General features: G+C 40.4%; 1 long non-coding RNA gene across 1 annotated transcript in view; it reads left to right on the forward strand.

Moving 5' to 3' along the window:
- The window catches only part of LOC149916594 (uncharacterized), a 54,502-nt gene extending 47,079 nt beyond the window's left edge, over nucleotides 1–7,423 (forward strand). Inside the window, exon 3 of the long non-coding RNA XR_016469445.1 lies at nucleotides 7,252–7,423. This is a non-coding gene — a long non-coding RNA (uncharacterized LOC149916594). The remainder of the gene's footprint in view (nucleotides 1–7,251) is intronic.
- The last annotated feature ends 11,034 nt before the right edge of the window (nucleotides 7,424–18,457 follow it).

Genomic DNA, 18,457 nt, shown 5'->3' on the forward strand with positions numbered 1-18,457 from the left:
GTACTTCCCTAGGACATGAAAGCTCTGCCTCGAAATGGTGGCATCAATAAATAAATATATGCTCATAAAACTGAATTGATAGTCATTGATCCCCCGCTACATGGCAGCCTACTGTGTTTCTGTCTGGTGGCTGTAATTCTTGGCTTGGCTGACATGCCTGAAGGCTGTGCTGCCACTCAGCGAGACCTGGACAGGCTGGAGAGCTGGGCGGTAAGAAACCAGATGAGGTCTAACAAAAGCAAGTGTAGAGTCTTGCATCTGGGAAGGAATAATTGCATGCACTGGTACAGGTTGGGGGGATGACCTGCTGGAGAGGAGCTGTGTGGAGAGGGACCTGGGTGTCCTGGTGGACGACAGGTTGGCCATGAGCCAGCAGCGTGCCTTGTGGCCAAGAGGGCCAATGGCATTCTGGGGTGCATTAAAAAGAGCGTGGCCAGCAGGTCGAGGGAGGTGATCCTCCCCCTCTACTCTGCCCTGGTAAGGTCTCATCTGGAGTACTGTGTCCAGTTCTGGGCTCCCCAGTACAAAAAAGACAGGGATCTCTTGGAAAGAGTCCAGTGGAGAGCCACAAAGATGGTGAAGGGCCTGGAGCATCTCCGCTATGAAGAAAGGCTGAGTGAACTGGGTCTCTTTAGCCCTGAGAAAAGAAGACTGAGAGGGGACCTGATCCAGGTCTATAAATATCTAAGGTGTGGGGGGCAGAGTGGCGAGGCCAGACTTTTTTCAGCAGTGTGTGAAGACAGGACAAGGGGAAACAGCCAGAAGCTGGAGCACAGGAAGTTCCGCACCAATGTGCGCAAGAACTTCTTTACGGTGAGGGTGACGGAGCACTGGAACAGGCTGCCCAGGGAGGTGGTGGAGTCTCCTTCTCTGGAGATATTCAAGACCCACCTGCACACCCACTTGTGCGACCTGGTGTAGGGAGCCTGCTTTGGCAGGGGGGTTGCATTCAATGATCTCTGGAGGTCCCTTCCAACCCCTATGATTCTGTGATTCTTGCATGATTTCCCAGTCACCTGATCTCAGTGTTTTCAGTCTTGCTTGAACTAGAGGTGAGAGCCTGACCTCACTGACGTTACTGATAAACCCCCTTTATATTCACCAAGAGAAGTTTTCTCAGCCCTTCTATGCAGCTGGGGAGGTTTGTGTGTGTGTCTCTTAGGCCAAGACTTCTGCATCTCCAAAGAGAGCTGTGTTGCAAGGACAGCAGTGTGAGAGATGCTCCCAGTGTGAATCATATAATGGCGCTCCCAGGCAATGGTACAGAGGCCTCTAGAGAAGGATAGAGTGTGAGGGCTGCTGCAGTAATGTATGTAGCACAGAGGGGATCAGCCCAAGGCCTGACCACACAGATTTGTCCCTGCTTGTGTGAGTGATGTTCTCCACTGGGAGGAGTGTCTCATCAGGTCTTTGCTAAGTTCATTGGTTTCAGTTAATGCTATTATTTCATGGTTTCCTGAGAGATTCTATATGGAAGATTTATTTACTCTTATTAATTGTGCATACATACAAATTCTATAAACAAATGGAAACCTTTCCTCTGCTACACTGAGTAAAGCAACCAAGATGGTTTCTAGCAAAGGGTCTCCAGCAGCAACAACTGCCTTTTAATTTCAACTATGAATGTTACTCTTCATACCAGGCTCTGTTGCTACCTAGCACTGCCCTGCAAGCAAGACAAAGGGTGAAGAAAATTTACCTGCAATTGTCAGTTCTGTCACTGCAGACCCTACCTTGTGGACTTCAGAAAAACTAACAAATGAAAGCTGCAAGAAGCCTCTCATACTGCTCATGCATCGACACAGATATCTGAGGTTTGTCTTGTTTATTATTGGGTTTCAGTAAGATGTCAGCTTGAATGACCTAAGAAGTACAACAGATGGAGGATTTATTGTGCATTTACTGAGAAGAAAGAAACAATACAGTACTGAATTATCAGGTGAGAGAGAAAAAAGGCAACATTTGTTTCTCTTCCTTACAAGGAATGATTCAATGTAGTGGTATATTTTGTGAGTGTAATTACCTTTGTCCCAAGCTCCATCTTGGATTACAAAGAGAAAAAAAGCACATGTTCAGGCACAGATGAGGCAGAACCTGGTCCCATAGGGATACTGAGGGACCAAGTAAATAAAGTCTATTCCTTCTCTTCACGTCACTGGATTTCTCTAATATCACTAGAAGAATTCAAAAGTAAGTGACAAATACAGCTTTGTATGTAGAATATGATATTGTTGCAGGGATTTATTGTGCTCATATGCAATATTTACCTAAATGAGCAAGAAATTGCATTGCAGAAATACAATAATTGAATAGCTATAGAACCCATGTTCACTGCTTCATCTACAGATGGCTGTGTGCAGTTTAGCTATAAGACTTTTCAAGCGTGGTAGAGCAAAAGATATTACTGGGAAGAACTGCCAGATGGAACCATGCAGTCCCAAAGTTTTGTGACCAGGTCCTTGAGATTTAGCTACAGAAAACAGAACTGAGATTGGAGGCAAATGTGTGTGGAAGTGCACTCTAGTTTGCACCAAATCCTGTGTGAAGAGGCTTTCTGTGAGAGACAACACAACCCATGGGAGCAACATGTCAAGGTGCTTCCTTATATGTACGAGCAAAAGACTGTGGATTGTCCTTTTATGCTTTTAGTATTAGGTAATAACAAGCCATCATGAAATAATCTTAAATAGATCCTACTGAGGGGTTTTCCTAGTGCAGAGTCCATGTTCCACGCGCACGCTTCTTTGGTGCAACCAGCATTTGCAGAAGTCCAGGTCTGGCTCCAGAGGAGTCCCCTCTGAGGAGAAGAGCCAGAGAGGCTGTGGGGCCTCAGGGCACAGCCAGAAGCAGCGGAAATGTTCACTTCCTAGCCTGAGCCCTTGGAAATAACAGGTATAAAGTTGTCTTTCAGTCACTGCTGCATCAAGCCAGGGATCCTGCAGGCCTGGTAATGGTTTCCTCAATGGACTGCAGCTGAAGAACTAAACTTCTTTTTAAAACAAGGGATTTTTATTTCAATTTTGACTGATAAAAATTCATAGCTAAGGGCTTACTAATCTCCTGTTTTAAAAGATCTTCTGGAAGTTTTAACAGATGTGATTGTTCCGCGGAGCTGTTAAAGACAACTGTGTAGACTACAAAATATAGTTCTGCACTGCCTAAGGCTGGAGATAGCTGCCACGGATACTTCAGCCAGATAGGAGATGGAAGGCAGAGCTCACAGCAGCATTTTGTGCTAATAAAGGATTGTCCTGGACTGCGAAGAATAGAGAATATAAGAAGAATATAAATAGAACTAAAATTTAGCTATCAGTAGCACGTAATGTTGATTGCTCAACTGGTTATGAAACACTACAACTTCTTAATGTCATAATTTGCTTCACAAGAACTTTATGGGTGAAAATTTTGCTTACAAAAGTCAGTTTTGTTGAATGATTTTTGATAATGCGTGTAAAAAGCCAAACAATATTGACAGGTATGACTGGGGTGAGGCAGAGGACCAAAAACACTGCAGGATATAAATATTTGGAAGATGGTGGAAGATATATTGGGGCCAAATTGCTTTCTATTTATATCAGCAAATGCAGAGGTTAACTTCAATTAATACTGGCATTAGAATTATAAATACAGAAAACTAATGGGAGAGAAATGAGATGAGTGAAGCTTTTATCTACTTTTCCTGGTACAGGAAGGTAAAAAGAAAAACAAATTCAGAAATTAAAATAGACATATGAAATGATTATATAAATTAAAATCCAGAGAAGATCAGCCAGAAAAATGATAGACTTAAATGAGCATCTAAACAGCATCAGCTTGTTCCTGTGGATCTTGTGCTATTTATTGCATGGTTTGCTAATGAAAGGTGCCAGACTCACTCTTCTTACTATATAACAACACACCAAGGGGTTCTGGAGAGAATACAAGAAGATACTAGGGTGTCTCAGAAGCAGAGGCAAAGCCAAATAACGCCATCTGGTAGCCAGGTTTTAGTCAGCAAATGCAAAAGCTGGTGGAAGGTTATGACAAGCATACCAAAGTTTAATAATGAAGAGACATTAATCCTTTCTCCCCTGCCTGATTACCCCAGCAGAAAGTCTGCACCAGCCTCTTCTCTGTAAATGATTCAGTATATCTTTTTTTTTCTCCCTCTGGGCATGCTTGTACAGCATCTAGTGTGTTTTCAGCCTTGCCCAAATGAAAAATTAACAACCAAATAAAAGAAGAAATTCTGCTACCTTATGCCTTATCTCTCCAAGGTACAATCTGAGCTTAGAATTAATTTTATGCTGGCAAACTGTACTCTTGAAGAAAAAAAGTGTTATCCCTGAGCAGTCTCAGTAGGTACAAATACAAATACGATTTTCTTCATAATGGGTTGAGCATGGAGTTCTCTTCTCATGTCTACAGGAATACCAAAAGGTTTTACCTAAGACTTTGCACTCCTGTGTGCCTGAACACAGGTGGAAAAACAATAGCATAGGTAGATTCCTGCTCCTAAGAGATGATGACCAAGTACTTTGAATTTTAGGGTTCCTCATCACTGGGTCTTCATAGCATTGAGATCAGGATGAAGACAGTTTATGCATATGTTCATCCTACCTTAAGGGCATCACCTTGTGCCTGACAGAGAAAGGTCAGGTCAAGGTTTCCTTCCAAAGGAGTTATTGAAGAGCAAGAGTTTTCTGGTGTACAATTAGTATGGAATATTGGCTGCAGTAAAAGATCTATTAGCAGTCTCAATCTGAAGCATTTGTGCCATACGGTGCTGACTCTGAGAACGTGCTATCTGTGCTGCTATATAGAGACTACAGTCCCTTCCACCTCTCCATTTAAGCCCATCTATCTGGCCACTTGCCATGCTGCCCCTCTGCTCTCAGCTGCTACTTGGCTGATTAGTGCTGCCTCCAAGCTGACGTGCATAGGGCAGAAATTAACACAAACTGAAAGACAGGTGATCTTCCAAAGACATCTCATCCTCCAGGGATGGAGAGCTGTGGTGAAGCAGGCTGTGTTTTGGGAAGAATAAAAGCTGTGCTGAGGGCTGAAGAAATGTTCTGGCTTATGAGCAGATAATATGTAGTGATTTTAGATGGAAAATCTAAATCCGTGATCATTGGCTCCAACACCAGCTGTCATGTGGCCTGCTCCAGGAAGAGCTCTATCAGTTAGGGAAGATGCCTTGATGTTGGTGTTCTCCATCAAAAGATGCAAGACCCTCTGCTAGCAGTAGCTGTTGGTGAAGGAAACTGAGCTCTCGAGGGAATGGTTACATTCCCAAGATTCACCCCCCTGAAACATAAAGCCAGGGTACACAAGAAACACTCATTCCTAGCCAAGCTGCCATCTGCTATTTTTTTTTTTTTTTTTAAAGATCAAACTGTCCTTATCTGGCAAACTCTTTGGTAGATGTAGAGGCCTCTAAGATGGTGGACAGGTTGTGAGATTAAGCAATGGAAAACTGGGATGCAGATGATGAATTATTCACCATAGAATTGGTGCCTACCTGTAGCAAGCTTATTTACCCTTGTGTTTGCAGCCAGCATAAGCCTGAGCAATTTAATACAAATTATCTACAGTACCTAGAAAGCAATGGGAATATACAAGGAGTAGTGATATATGTACAAGAATAGCTATATGTCCTTTATTAGTCCCCTCTAGACTGCTGGATACTGCCCTTATGAACAGCTGTAATTAACAGTAAGATCAGAGCTGAATCTTTTCTAATGACAATATATTTCTCTCAGAGAGTGGTCAGACACTGGAATGGCTGCCCAGGGAGGTGGTGGAGTTGCTGTTCCTTGAACACCTAGTGTTCAAGAGGTGTCTGGAGGAGGAGCTACGAGATATGGTTTAGAGGCTTGTAGTACCAATGGTAATGGGAGGACAGTTGGACTAGATGATCTTGCAGATTGTTTCCAACCTTGCAATTCTATGATTCTGTGATTCTGATATTATTTTGATCTAGGTTTGTTTTTTTGTTTTTTTGTGTTTTTTTTTTTTTTTTTTTTGTTTTGGTTTTGTTTTGTTTTTTTTTTTTTAAGAAAGGAAATGCTGCTGCACCTGCCTGTCCATATGCTTGACACAGTCAGATAAGGCTACTTTCCTAACTGGGCTCATGTTTTGCCCATGGGAAAGTGTATGAACCTTATCTGAAATACTATGCATTAATGTAGGACACTAGGAAAAGTGTCCATTATGAAGCAATTTTGTACATAACATGCCATTTCAGCCAGCAGCAAACTGAGCCAGTGTCTGTGGCCTGGTGCTTATTAATGCAGTCCCCTGGGTCAGGTGAGCTCAAAATCACTTTATTTCTGCATCTGTCTGTCAAGCTTGTTTAAAGGAGCAAATATCTCTCCAACTTTTTGTGGTCATGGTTCTTGTTGGTTGACAACTCACTTGAAATGAGAACATCCTCAACCATAACTTGTGGGTAAAGTTCTATAGAAAAGCGTTCAGGTGGGGCCAGTTTTGGACCTTACAACCAACACAGCTCAATCATTTGTCTTTAAGGTAGCTACCCCAGCTGCCATTAAAAGGCTAAAAGAAATAAGGCTGAAAACTAAGTTTTAGCTCAGCAGTAAGATAAAGACTCAATAATAGCTCAGAGCCTAAAAGAAGAGTAGGACGCAAGCTTTAGTTTGAAAAAGCCTTGGTCAGATTTTAAGAGGTGATGCCATGTTAGACTTAGAAGTCAGGCAGTGTTATTGAATAGAAACAACAGAAAAATCTCAGAAAACAGACATTACTCAAATGTTTCCAGTATTTATATCAATAACCTATAAAAACAAATACGCCAGTTCCAGAATGTATTTAGGTGTTCAGTAGAAGCTGACTCAATTGAGTTCCAGAGAAACTTTTCTGACGCATAGAGAAAGGTGTTGAATGTAACTGTAATTTGTATTATGGGAAAAAATATGTGATGTTTTCTACCAGGCTACATACTTACAGCAGGAAAAGACTGCTGGGCATGCTATGTCAACCTATTGAAAGTCTGTAATTTTCTGTTGGAATAGTGGAGGGACTACTGAATGAGTAACTCCCCTTGGCATGTATTTTTTAATCCTTCTAGAACAAGATATGTAAATTTGCCCAGCGAGGATATTCTTCCTCCCATCCATACTTAAATGGTTTCCATGTTCACAGCAGGAGTGCTTCTGCGACAGACATTTTGTCAACAAGCTCAGCTCTGTAGTATAAACCCCTTTAGATTCATGAAGTATGACCTTCACTCTTCTGTTTTCCCATTAGGTCTTCATCCAGCCTGCCTAGTCTTAAACAAGTGTGACAGAGACTCCTGACACCACTGACTGGTGCCCTGGTCATGTACTGCTCTCAAAGTTTTCAAGCAGAAGTGGGATGGAATTGGCATCTTCAGCTCAGCAGCAGTACTAGAGCCCTACAGGAAATATTTCAGTGAAACTTGAGGTGATGGGTGGAAAAGGCGACAGGGCTGGGAGGGAAGACTTTTTTTTGTTGTTATTTTAAACATACATACTCATCCTAATTCATACTGGAATTTGGGTGGGAAGCACATTGGGAGGTCAGGAGGATAGGTTTATTTTAATTATGAAAATATGTACTAATTGTGACTCAAAGCAAAGAGGAAGGGTGGAATGGTATATGGTAGAGGAGACACCTTCAGTGCAGGTAAGTAGAAAAAGAGAGAAAGACTACTATATTTTTCATGTGGTCAGTTGAAAATATGCCTATTTCTCCTCTTTTGCCTGAACACCATCTGTCCAGGCAGCCTTAGAGCATTCAGATTTGGCTGTGCTCCTGCCAATAGCTTCTGTAGAGTGGTTCTAGCACCAATTATTTAGACTTGTGTGAACAATTGATTTGAGGTGAAACGAAATGTATCAGTTGACCCAAAACTGACATTTATTTTCACTAAGCTATCTGAAAAACATAGTCTTTTCCTTTCAGGCATTGATTTGTATTGTGTTTGTGTTTGTCTAAGTCCAAGTACTGGAAATGCTGGGAGGCATGATTTATACATGCAAGAAATTGAAAAAGCTCCCTTCTTTCCCAGCAGTGAAAAATTCAGCAACGTTCAGATCATTCACCCATTTGATGAGAGAACTTTATTTGAGCCTTTTCCCTTCTGAGAAAACTTTTAACCCCTATACTATGGGTGATTCTGAGTTGCAGGGTAGATGATCAGACTCTTTGCCAAATGACTCGATGTTGGTGTTTTCTCTGACTGGGAGACAGGCACTCTTGCTCCACACCCTGGGCAAGTGTCCAATAAATGCTTATTTCTCAATGGCTACTAGAGAGCTCCATCCAAAACTGAATAACTTTATCTGAAGAGACTTCTAGTATTAATTAATCTCAAACTATTTGGCAGAAATAGTTCAGGCAGCAACCTATAATTCTTTGTATTTATAGAGTAATTGCTGCTGGTCTGAGCTTTTTTGAACCTAACTGTATTTTTCTCAATGCCCAGAATTCAAGTACGTATCAGTAGCACATTGTTATCTGGGGGCCTCACAGGTAACCTTTCTGCCATGTTCTCAGGGACTTCTACCATGAGTGCCAGAGATGGGTCTTATTCTGTAGTAAACAATGTAAACTTGAATGGGCCCAGTACCTCTTCAGAAATAGAAGCTTCGCTGCTTCTGATTATTATTCAAGCTTCCTCTTAATTTAACCAAAATGATTCAACCCTGATCCTGTAGAAATGGTTGTTGGACCAGTGACTCTTAGGAGGAAATACAGCAAGATGTTTCTGGTTCTGTTTGTTTGAAGTCATGTGAACAGTTGAAAAAGAACAGAAACACTCCTATTTCATATTGACTAACCTTCTTGCTTTCTCCTTTGAAAATTCCTGCTGTGCTCCTAACTACATGTTTAGGTATCTAATACCACTGAAATACACCCCTGCAATATTTCATCATTTATGCAGTGAAGTGTAGTATTTTATGTCTGACTGAATGAGAAAAAGACACATTAAGGAGGAGATGAAAGGCAAAATTCAGGTTGCTACTCCCTTGGTTCCAAGAACTAAAGATTTTTGGTGAGAGAGGAAAGAAGAGAAAAAAAAAATTGGGGATATACTGCTATCCCTTGAGTCTCCTGCCAAGTTCTTTCTACTATCCCATTGAAACAAGCTGTCGTTGTCTAGAGCTTTATGAAAATTATCATTAACCACAAATCGACTGCTTTATTCTGCTTATCCAGTAAACACACTTAACAGACTCTGACAAGGCACACTGCTTGCCTACATCTAGTGGAATAACTTCAGTGTGAAAAGAACTGCATAAAAATCAAAATCTTGTCCATCCTTCTGTCACTGTTCACTGTGAAAAAAGCAGTAAGCAGATAGATACAGCTCAGATTAATGCACGAATTCTCAAAGGCAAAACACTTGTTTAGGCATCAGGAAAATTCTGCTAATTTTTCTGTTCTTCATACCCAAATGTTATCCAGGAGGGGACCTTGAGAAGAGCTTTACATTCTCTGAGCTCCACAGTGAAAAAATCTGCAATGGGACCATGGATGAAGAAATATAGAGGGTGAGTCAATTAGAAAATCATCTGTGCCATGTGATGCAGGAAGTTCTGTGGCTGGTATAAATACTACAATTTTCCCATAAATAGAAGTGAGGAAATTGTTGCTCTAAAACTTGAATGTGTAGCTAATTTGAGCGTGATCTCATAGAGGGTTTTTAAGGAGTTCCTTTTTGTTATTATTTGGTGATTAAGCATAGCTCATGCATCTGAACCTCTTTGTCTATTCACTCTGCTTTAAGCGTAGCAGCAGACAGATGCCCTAACAATTCACTCCAGAATATTCAAGAACAGATTTCTCTCTATTTTGGGGACTTTCAAAGACTTCCTCAGCTTTCAAAATTCTGCTCATTAATTCTTTGATTGCTGACATATATCTTGCATTCTGATAACTCACCCATTAACCTAGATAAGCAATGTGCAACTCTTGGCAGAGTTCAGGAATTGTCTTTAGTAAAGCAGAGGGAAAGCAATAAAATATCAAGCTTCTTTCTCAAGATTTGAGGCTAATAGTGCTACAGTACCCTTTGTTTTCACTGACCAGAAAAAAGGTTGGTCCTTGGATTTCTTAGGCGTAGTTCTTATTTTTTTCAGTTAATGACTTAATGAGAGCTACAGTTTTTCAATGAATAGAGAATCATTAATCACAGACTGTAAGTTCAAACAAATTCCACAGACATTTTTCTTGTTTTAAAGAAAACCCTTCCCTCCCATATTCCAAAGTTCCATATTCCACAGAATGTTTCCCATTACTCAAAGTCTAAACAGTGTGTCTCCAAAGGCCTGGACTCAAGGAAAAAAATATCTAGATTGCCACCAGCAGTCTAAATTACAAGTGATGTTACTGTTGAGATTTGTGCTTCCCCACAAATGAGATAACCAATGTTCAGGAAAGATTTTTTTGTACATACCACATTGTTTGATATATTGAAGTAAAAATTTTTAGTCAAAGAAAAGCATATTCAAAAATATTTTCCAACAAGAATAAATCTTAAAAGTTTGATCTTTGGTTTATAATCTGTAGCAGACATCCATAAACTGGTAGGAGTTTATAAGATGATTTAATTGTATTGTGTGTTTGTGATGAGAACATGGTTAATTGGGTATCATTTAGCATCAGTTAAGGTCAGGCCTTTGGGAGTACTGGAAAGAAAGTGCTTACCTATTTGTCTACTACTTTGCAATTTCAACTGAAAAACTGTACAATCCTTTTCTAGAATCTTGATATTACTGCAGGCTTATCTTTCCTAATGTCTGTTCTGAGAAAAAAAAAAAAAGAAAAAAAAAAGATTCTGTAAGTCATTGCATCCCAGAAAATCCTCCTAAGTCATGAAGTCAGTGTTCAAAATGATAGATTTAAAAGGGGAACACTGTGGGTAAGGTCTTTGGTATCAAGCTTACAAATCAGGTGTTTGCAAGTTACCATTTACACCCAACTATCAGTTTTTCCATCCACTGTGACTGGGAACGTTCTTAAATCGGGGCACTTCAGGTCTGGTCCACAGCCATATTACCTGTTCCACTGGTGTTCATGCATGTTGCACAGTGACTTCTAACAACAATGATGAGGGTGGCTTTTGAGGTTTAAAAAACCAGGTGTCAAAGGATGCTCATGTCTACACACTGCGGTGATCCCCATGGACATCCCAGCCCTGACGACAGAGGTCTGTCTGTTACCCTGTTCTTTTAGGTCAGATGGAAGTACTGCTGAAAGTACGTGGGGCAGCAAAACACCAGCCCACCTAACTCTTTTTGCATGTTGTAGATCTTACGATCAACAAAATAATGACAGCTGCAATTTTCTAATTTCTTAAATGAATGCAGCTAACACTATCCAGAAAGACAAAGAGCCAGGGTGAAGGGGAGCTGGGAAAGGGGAGAGACTACATGGTTGAGGAAAACAAGCAGTGTAAAAGCTTCCTGAACACATTCAACTAAAATATAATTACTAAATCAGCCTTGAAAGGAGCGAGTTAAATTACTGAGTGTGCCTGTGATCATTTTCCTAGTTTAAATTACTCTGGTATAAATGAAATAAAATAGGACTTGGACTCTGCTAATTAACCACCCTACCCACAGGTAATAACAATATATGCCATGTAAGATCTCTGCAAAAGCAAAATTTATACACCTAGGAATGACAAGTGTGCATATTAAAACCATTTTTGCAGTTGACAAGAAAAGTGAAGTCCTTTGATAACTAACAAAGAAATTATAGGTAGGGGGATGGTATGGAGGAAATTCGGCATACATTTAGTTGTAATGATTTAGACAACATTTCCTTGAACTAGTTCGTTTTAGAAGAGAACAAAGGGTTTGTCCTACTGGGTAGCTTTTCAGCAGGGATGCCCTGCCTACCTTATTTTAGAACTGCAGTATTACGTGGTTTCAATTAGTGGTAGCACTTGCAAAACTAGTAACTCAGACATTTTGGCATGAAATCTGACTCCTAGGCATTGAAGGGTACTTAGGATCTACTAAGGGGTAGGTGGAGAAACACAGTGTATTTTAAACTCTGTTGATCATTTGTCATAATGGTATCATTTCTGAAAAACTCACTGTATTTTTATAGGCATGGGTTTTCATTTTGTCTTTACCTCACTGTTAAGAATTTGCTTTCCACTTATCTAGCATCCTTATTTCCTGTCTCTTTTGTCACCTGGCTCTTACTAGGCCCTTGGCTAAAGTTTTCTTCAGGCTTTTAGAGCAACCAGGTGTTCTAGCTAAGAATGTTCAAAATGCTATAGTATTTAAAAAGCATTTACAGAGTCCTCTTCATCTTCAAAGTCCTTTACAAATATGAACTACTATGAGAACAATCCTCTATTGTCAGGAGCTGGCTGGTCTAACTGTCCCACTACCCCTCCCTTAATGTTGTGGACCAATTTCTAAAACAACTTTTTGAGGCAACTGCTAATTCCTTTAATTTTGCAGTCAGGAAAGCTAACTTCTGTTGCTATTCCATGCTAGTGTAAGTGCCTCTCATAATACATCTGCTGGCAGAAAAAAGCCTGTGTATGACTCCATGAGAGTTCCCACTCCTACTTATTCTAGCTGTCTTGATAGGCAGGTGACATTTTGATGAGCAAAATAACAAATGTCACTGCTGTGGTGACAGACACATACAATATTTCAAATATCCACTAAAAGAAATCTTTAATATAGGAATGAAAGAGGCAACTGCTTGACAAGATTTGAACATGTGTAACTATAATATTTTTAGCAGTAAAGTCAATAATTTGTCTCGCTCTCACCATCTATCATGGTGCTAAAGTAGTTTTTACCAAAACTTTCCTGTTGTGCTGTGCTAGTATGGTGATTGTCCATAAATAGCATAGCTGAAAGATTACAGCACAAACATGATAACTTTTTTTTTGAGATTCACATTTTTAATTTCCATTTGAGGACTTTCTTCATTTAAGGATTTGTTTGGGTATTGCAGAAGGTTGAAGATCAGAAAAGACCCTGATGATTTTTTCCATGTATTTCAACTGCTAGCCTAATTTTGGTATTAGAGTATCAAAAATTTTGTTTTAAAATCATGCATATTTAGTTATGTATCATTTTGATGCTTGTGGTTGCCCTTAAGTTGAAACAGAATTTAGTATTCAGCTGAATTCAACAGGATGTGTGGGAATGGCACAGAGCTGCACCAGGGATGTTCAGGGGATGTTAGTTTTTCTTTACTGTGAAGGTGGTCACACTCTAGAACAGGCTTCCTAGAGAGGCAGTTGATGCCCCGTGTCTTCCTGTACAATGCCTTCAATGCTTTATACCCACTTTTAATGCTCTCAGTGCTTTTTACTTAGCCCTAAAGTGATCAGGCAGTTGGACTAGATCGTCTTTGAAGGTGCCTTCCAACTGTTCTGTTTATTCTCTTCTATTTGTTCTATTCCCTTCACTGCTGAGTTATTCAAATGTCTGGTCAACACCGTTTATTTTTTTAAGTGTCTACCTCAGCCTTGCTTGCACAGTCATCTAGTCTCACACTTCTGCACAATGAGAAGCAGCAGTTCTCTTCTGGTCCGTGTAACAGACATGTTTGGAGAATATAGATGAGCAGTTGAGCCGCTGTGATGAAATTCCAGGGAAGTATGTTCATTTGGTTCAGAGACAGAATACCAAATTTACCCCACAATTCTTCAAAATCTCTGCAATGAGAGAGTCTTACTTTGATAACAGTTTTTACATGGCAGGTAATCCACAATGATCCACAATCATACAAGCAGGCATTCGCCAGTTTTATTGAAACTGCTTAACAGCTTTGTTGCAATTCTAGGAATAAAGACACTCACATTTCACTGACTTTAGAGCAGGTTTAATGCACTGTGCCATGTGCTACCATCCTTATGTGCTTATTCTGTGTGTGTGATCAATACGTGTATTAATGCTAATATAACACAGAGTTCCCCAGATGTAGACGTGGCCCCTTAATCCTTCCCTGTTCTGCTGGGGATAATCATTTTTACAACATGAGATCACTTGCACCAGTGAAGTGCATTTTAACACCTTTTGCTGTTATCTATGTGAACTGATGATCCTAATAGAATCCCAGCTGTGCATTCAAACTTTATTTCCTAGGTTAATCAGGCTAAAAGACAGTTAACTAAGTTTTCTCAAGGGGGGCCTCCTTTAACATTAAAAAAAAAAAAAAAAAGATGCTGCAGGAATTGTTCATCACCAGAAATTTTGCTCAATGAGTAAAGAAAGGCGGCAACACTGAAAAGAAAGGGTGTTTTTGTCTTATAGTGGACAGCATGACATGCAGGAGGGGAAAAAAAAAAAGGAAAAAAGAGAAATATTTTCTGAACAAAGAAGTCAGGTCAGTTCCCTTCTTTTTTGATCTTTAATCCCTTCTCTCCCAAGTAGAATGGCAAAGGAGCCCTTCTCTCTTTCTAATAAATAGCTAGCAAAGGCAGGCATTCAATGCTACTTCCCTTTGATCAGCACAAAGCTGTCAGCTCCTGCCGCTTTTTTTTTTTTTCTACCAGCTCTTGTTCCTGGTTAAAAGTGGAAGTAATACCCCCTGAAAGAAATACCCTAGGTGTCCTGCAAATCATCAATCCTATTTTTTTCCTCGTTGTCTTTCTGTGGCCCACCCTCCTGGCCTGAACAAGCTCCTTACTAACACCCCTCTTCCTCTTTCCACCCTTTTTCCAGAATACCAGTTTCATTTGATACTCAATTCAATGTGCCAGTCTGACCTACTGGGACCTTGCTGTCTGAGACTCTACCACTATGCAGACAGGGGAAACCCTCCTTCCAGCTATAAATGATATTTACCTCCAGACATTTATCTTTCTGTAAAGGAATATACAAATACTTCACAGAAACAGCAAAGCGAAATTACATTTTAATAATTTATAGTAAAGTTCAAGCTTTAAAAATAATAATAATACTAAAAAGAAAATATTCTGTGTCGCGCTTGACCGACTCTCTGAGATCCCACTTTGCTCCAGTCCTTAGCTTGCTGCATTTCAGACCACATCATTGCATCTTAACAGTAAACAGTTTGCAAATGTTGCTGCTTTCTGACAGGTCACTCGGCGCATTTTAAAGCAGGCTCCTTGTTTACCACGGAGATTACCTGCAGTCTGCATTTCTGCTCATCACGCTATCAGAACCTGATATACAGTTTGCAAACATTATGCAAAGGAAATAATTCACAAAGGCAAACAATTATAATCAAGTGTAGAACACGAGCCTGGCTTGTAATTGGAGAGCAGGGCAGAGGTTTTAGTGTGTGTGTATGTGTAAAAGGGTAGGGGGGGAGAATGGAGAAGCAAGGAAAAGACACTGTATAAAAGATCAATATTCTGAGACAACGCCACATCCTTTGTGACCTGTAATGATGCTTAAATACCTCTGCCATTTTCCTGTGGTGACGGCTGCACCGGGTGCTTTCTGTGTGCCTGTAGAGATATGTTTTTCAAAAAGCAGGATGGAGTGAATGCCGCTCGTTGTTCTGGCTGCAAAATGTCAAACTGCAGTGGAAAGAAATACAGCATTGCAGTGGTGGTGCACTGAGGCCCCCGGTAGGAAAGCAGGAGCTATTAAGTGGAAAATTCCTGCAGAGGACGTGTTTCCATTTCTAATGCGAAGAAAGAGGGTGTTGTTTGAGGCTGGCAGGTCTGTGGAAAATACAGAAAACACAGGGAAGATGAGAAAATGACCTCATTGAACTCTGAGAACTTAAGCAAACAAACAGCTTCGGCCAACATACCACATTCTTGCAGCACTTCTGCTCAAACAACAAATTGACCTATAAGTTATATAATCCCCCACCGGCCCCCATGTAACCATGGGGAGGGGGGAGGGGGTTTCTCTGCAAGGGAAGGAAGTGGGGGGAACAGCAGTAAATTCTGCTCAGTGGGAAAAAATATCTCGGGGTGAGCTGCCTGCACCCCACGGCCCCACCTCTGCACCCCAAATGTTGTACTCACATGAGGTGTAACTGCGCTCTGAATACCAGCAGAATGATGGCACTAGTTGTTTATTATAGTATGAACTATTTCAGTACAGCATAAATTTTCCATTTCAAAGGATCCCAAATGCCTGCGGGGAAGGGACTAGGTTTTGTGAGCAGAGGGTGGCCTCTGTACAAGTTGGTGGGGGTTTCTTCTGAGCAGTGGTTAAAGCTGCATTCTTTGAACCTGGTTAGGGGGGCTCTGGGGAGCATGTTTAGGGTCTGTGTTTCCCCCTGTAGAGGCCTCCTGTAGTGATGGCTTGGAATGCCTCAGCTACCATTTTATGTCAACTGAACAAATCCTAGTGTAAAAATGCAGAGGCTAACCAAAGGCCACGGGCTCAGCGCTTGTTGTTGTTGCTTCACATAGCTGCAGAAAAGGAAGATGTATGCCCCCATCCCCAGCAGCTGAGTGTGCTGAAAGGTTTGATTCATTGCACGGATCCTTTCCTTGCTCTATTTCCAATAACTAATTAATTGAACATAACAGAAAGAAAGTTATTAATTGACAGAACAGCAGATAAACTACAATTCTTAGCTTACAGTAACATTACTTACAGATCAGAAAAGGGCTTTTCTATTAACCAATAGTAACTTTGCTGTAGAAACATATTTTCTGCTACCATATTAACAACGTATGCTTTCAGTGTTGTTATTTTTTTCCTGTTTACACTGTTGCAATCCTGTTGTCTCCCAGTTTAATGCACAGTCAAAAGATGCTGTACTGTCCAGCGTTTTGCATGGAGTCTGTCAGTGATGTCAGTTTTGAAAGGTCCTTGAAACTTTAAATAATGCACAGTGCTTTAAGGAGAATAAATATAAACATGATAAAGTAATCTTGAAGGTGAGCTGTTCAGGCATATGCATAGGAACGAGGGAGGTTCAAATACTGCTAGCAAAGAAAAAGCAACAAACACAAGTCACAGGATGCATTCAAATTTCATGTAAGCCGCTGTCTCGATCCAGTGGTTTGATCCATCCTGCTGTTAGATGAGGGACTGCTGTCCATGATTGCACTAAGTATAATTCAGAAAACCCCTGCAGCTGTAAGGAGCTCAGCTTCCTTCACCAACATTTCAGAACAAGGTAAAGGGAATAAAAAATGGGTAAGGAGAACCAAGTGAGACAATCTCAGACTTTGTCCAAATATGCAAAGCTTTCCTCTTGGAGGGTTTGTAAAATGTGATTAAATGGCCTTTTTTTTTTTTTTTCCTTTCTAGTTTGACATCTCTCTGAATACCCAAAGCACATGGGAAAATGACAGTTACGTACTAGAAAACAAATATCAGTACATGCAAGACTTTGTGTATTATTTTGCAAGCACGCTTGTTTGGATAAAGATTGAGAAAGGTAAGTGAAATCTGACTAAATTGGACAGAAGCTCTCCCACACCATCTAAGTATCTCTTTTCAGAGCACCAGATACCATTTTCAAGCATGGAGGAGATACTGTTTTAGTGTTACAAATGGGAAATAATTCTAATCTATGCAGCTCAGATCTGAAACCAAATTTGCCCAGAATCCAGCACTCCTTCAGAATGTTTAACCCCAAATGCCTGCATTCCCTGCAGCACAGTGGCCAAAAGACGTTTGGGATCTCCAGTGTTGTCTCATTCCCTTTCTGGAAATGTTTAACCAGGGCAAACTATATAGTGCGACATTTCTGCATGATGCCATGGATTCTGTTTCTCTTTTCCTTGTGCTGTGTAACTAAGGGGCACTGTAAGGGGTGCATAACTTACAGACGAGAACAGCTTTCTCCTCCACACTCTGACAGGAAATAAAAAGCTCCCAAAAAACTTGAGAGAAAGACAAACTTTGTGAATGACAAATAGAAGCAGTGCCAAAACAAAAGAGTTTCCTGTATCTAATAAAAGGGGAAAGGCAATTTTTTGCTCATTTTGTTTCCTGCCGTTTTTTTGCAAATGGCAAGAAATAAAACAAGGTAAGGAGTGCCTCATGTATTGTTAGGATTCTGGAGTTTAGTACACATTGCGGAATTAATTATTCTGAATGCAGAACTTTGGTTACAATTTCCCTCTGCATTTTGTAGGTTGTCTTTTACATAGACTGAACTCGTATCAGAGCTTCTGTTTTGAGTTCAATTTAGAAACTTTAGATATTTAAAGAGATTGCTTAAACAAAAACATAGATAAGTCCGGGTGATGAAGTACAAACCTGCACCAAGCAGAGTGCAGGAAAGCCATGTTTGGCTTTTGCCAATGTACCTCAGTGCAGCCTTGAAGCATAAATGATAGTAAGAGAATAAACCAAAAACCAAAATTTTACATTTCTTGAGTTGCCCTTCTTTGCCTCAGAGAATCAAATGACATGGAGCAAAAGAGCATAGAAATCATAGATCAGGATTTTGTGTCTTTTTTATTTGAAAACATTATTTTCATCAGGAAGTCTCATGCAAATGGTGCCAGCACTGTGGTTGGGTAATGTGAACTAGTGGTTAGCACTCCCAAGTTACC

The sequence above is a fragment of the Phasianus colchicus genome, chromosome 10 (assembly GCF_987193195.1).
Source record: "Phasianus colchicus chromosome 10, bPhaCol1.hap1.1, whole genome shotgun sequence".
In the NCBI taxonomy this organism is placed as follows: Eukaryota; Metazoa; Chordata; class Aves; order Galliformes; family Phasianidae; genus Phasianus; species Phasianus colchicus.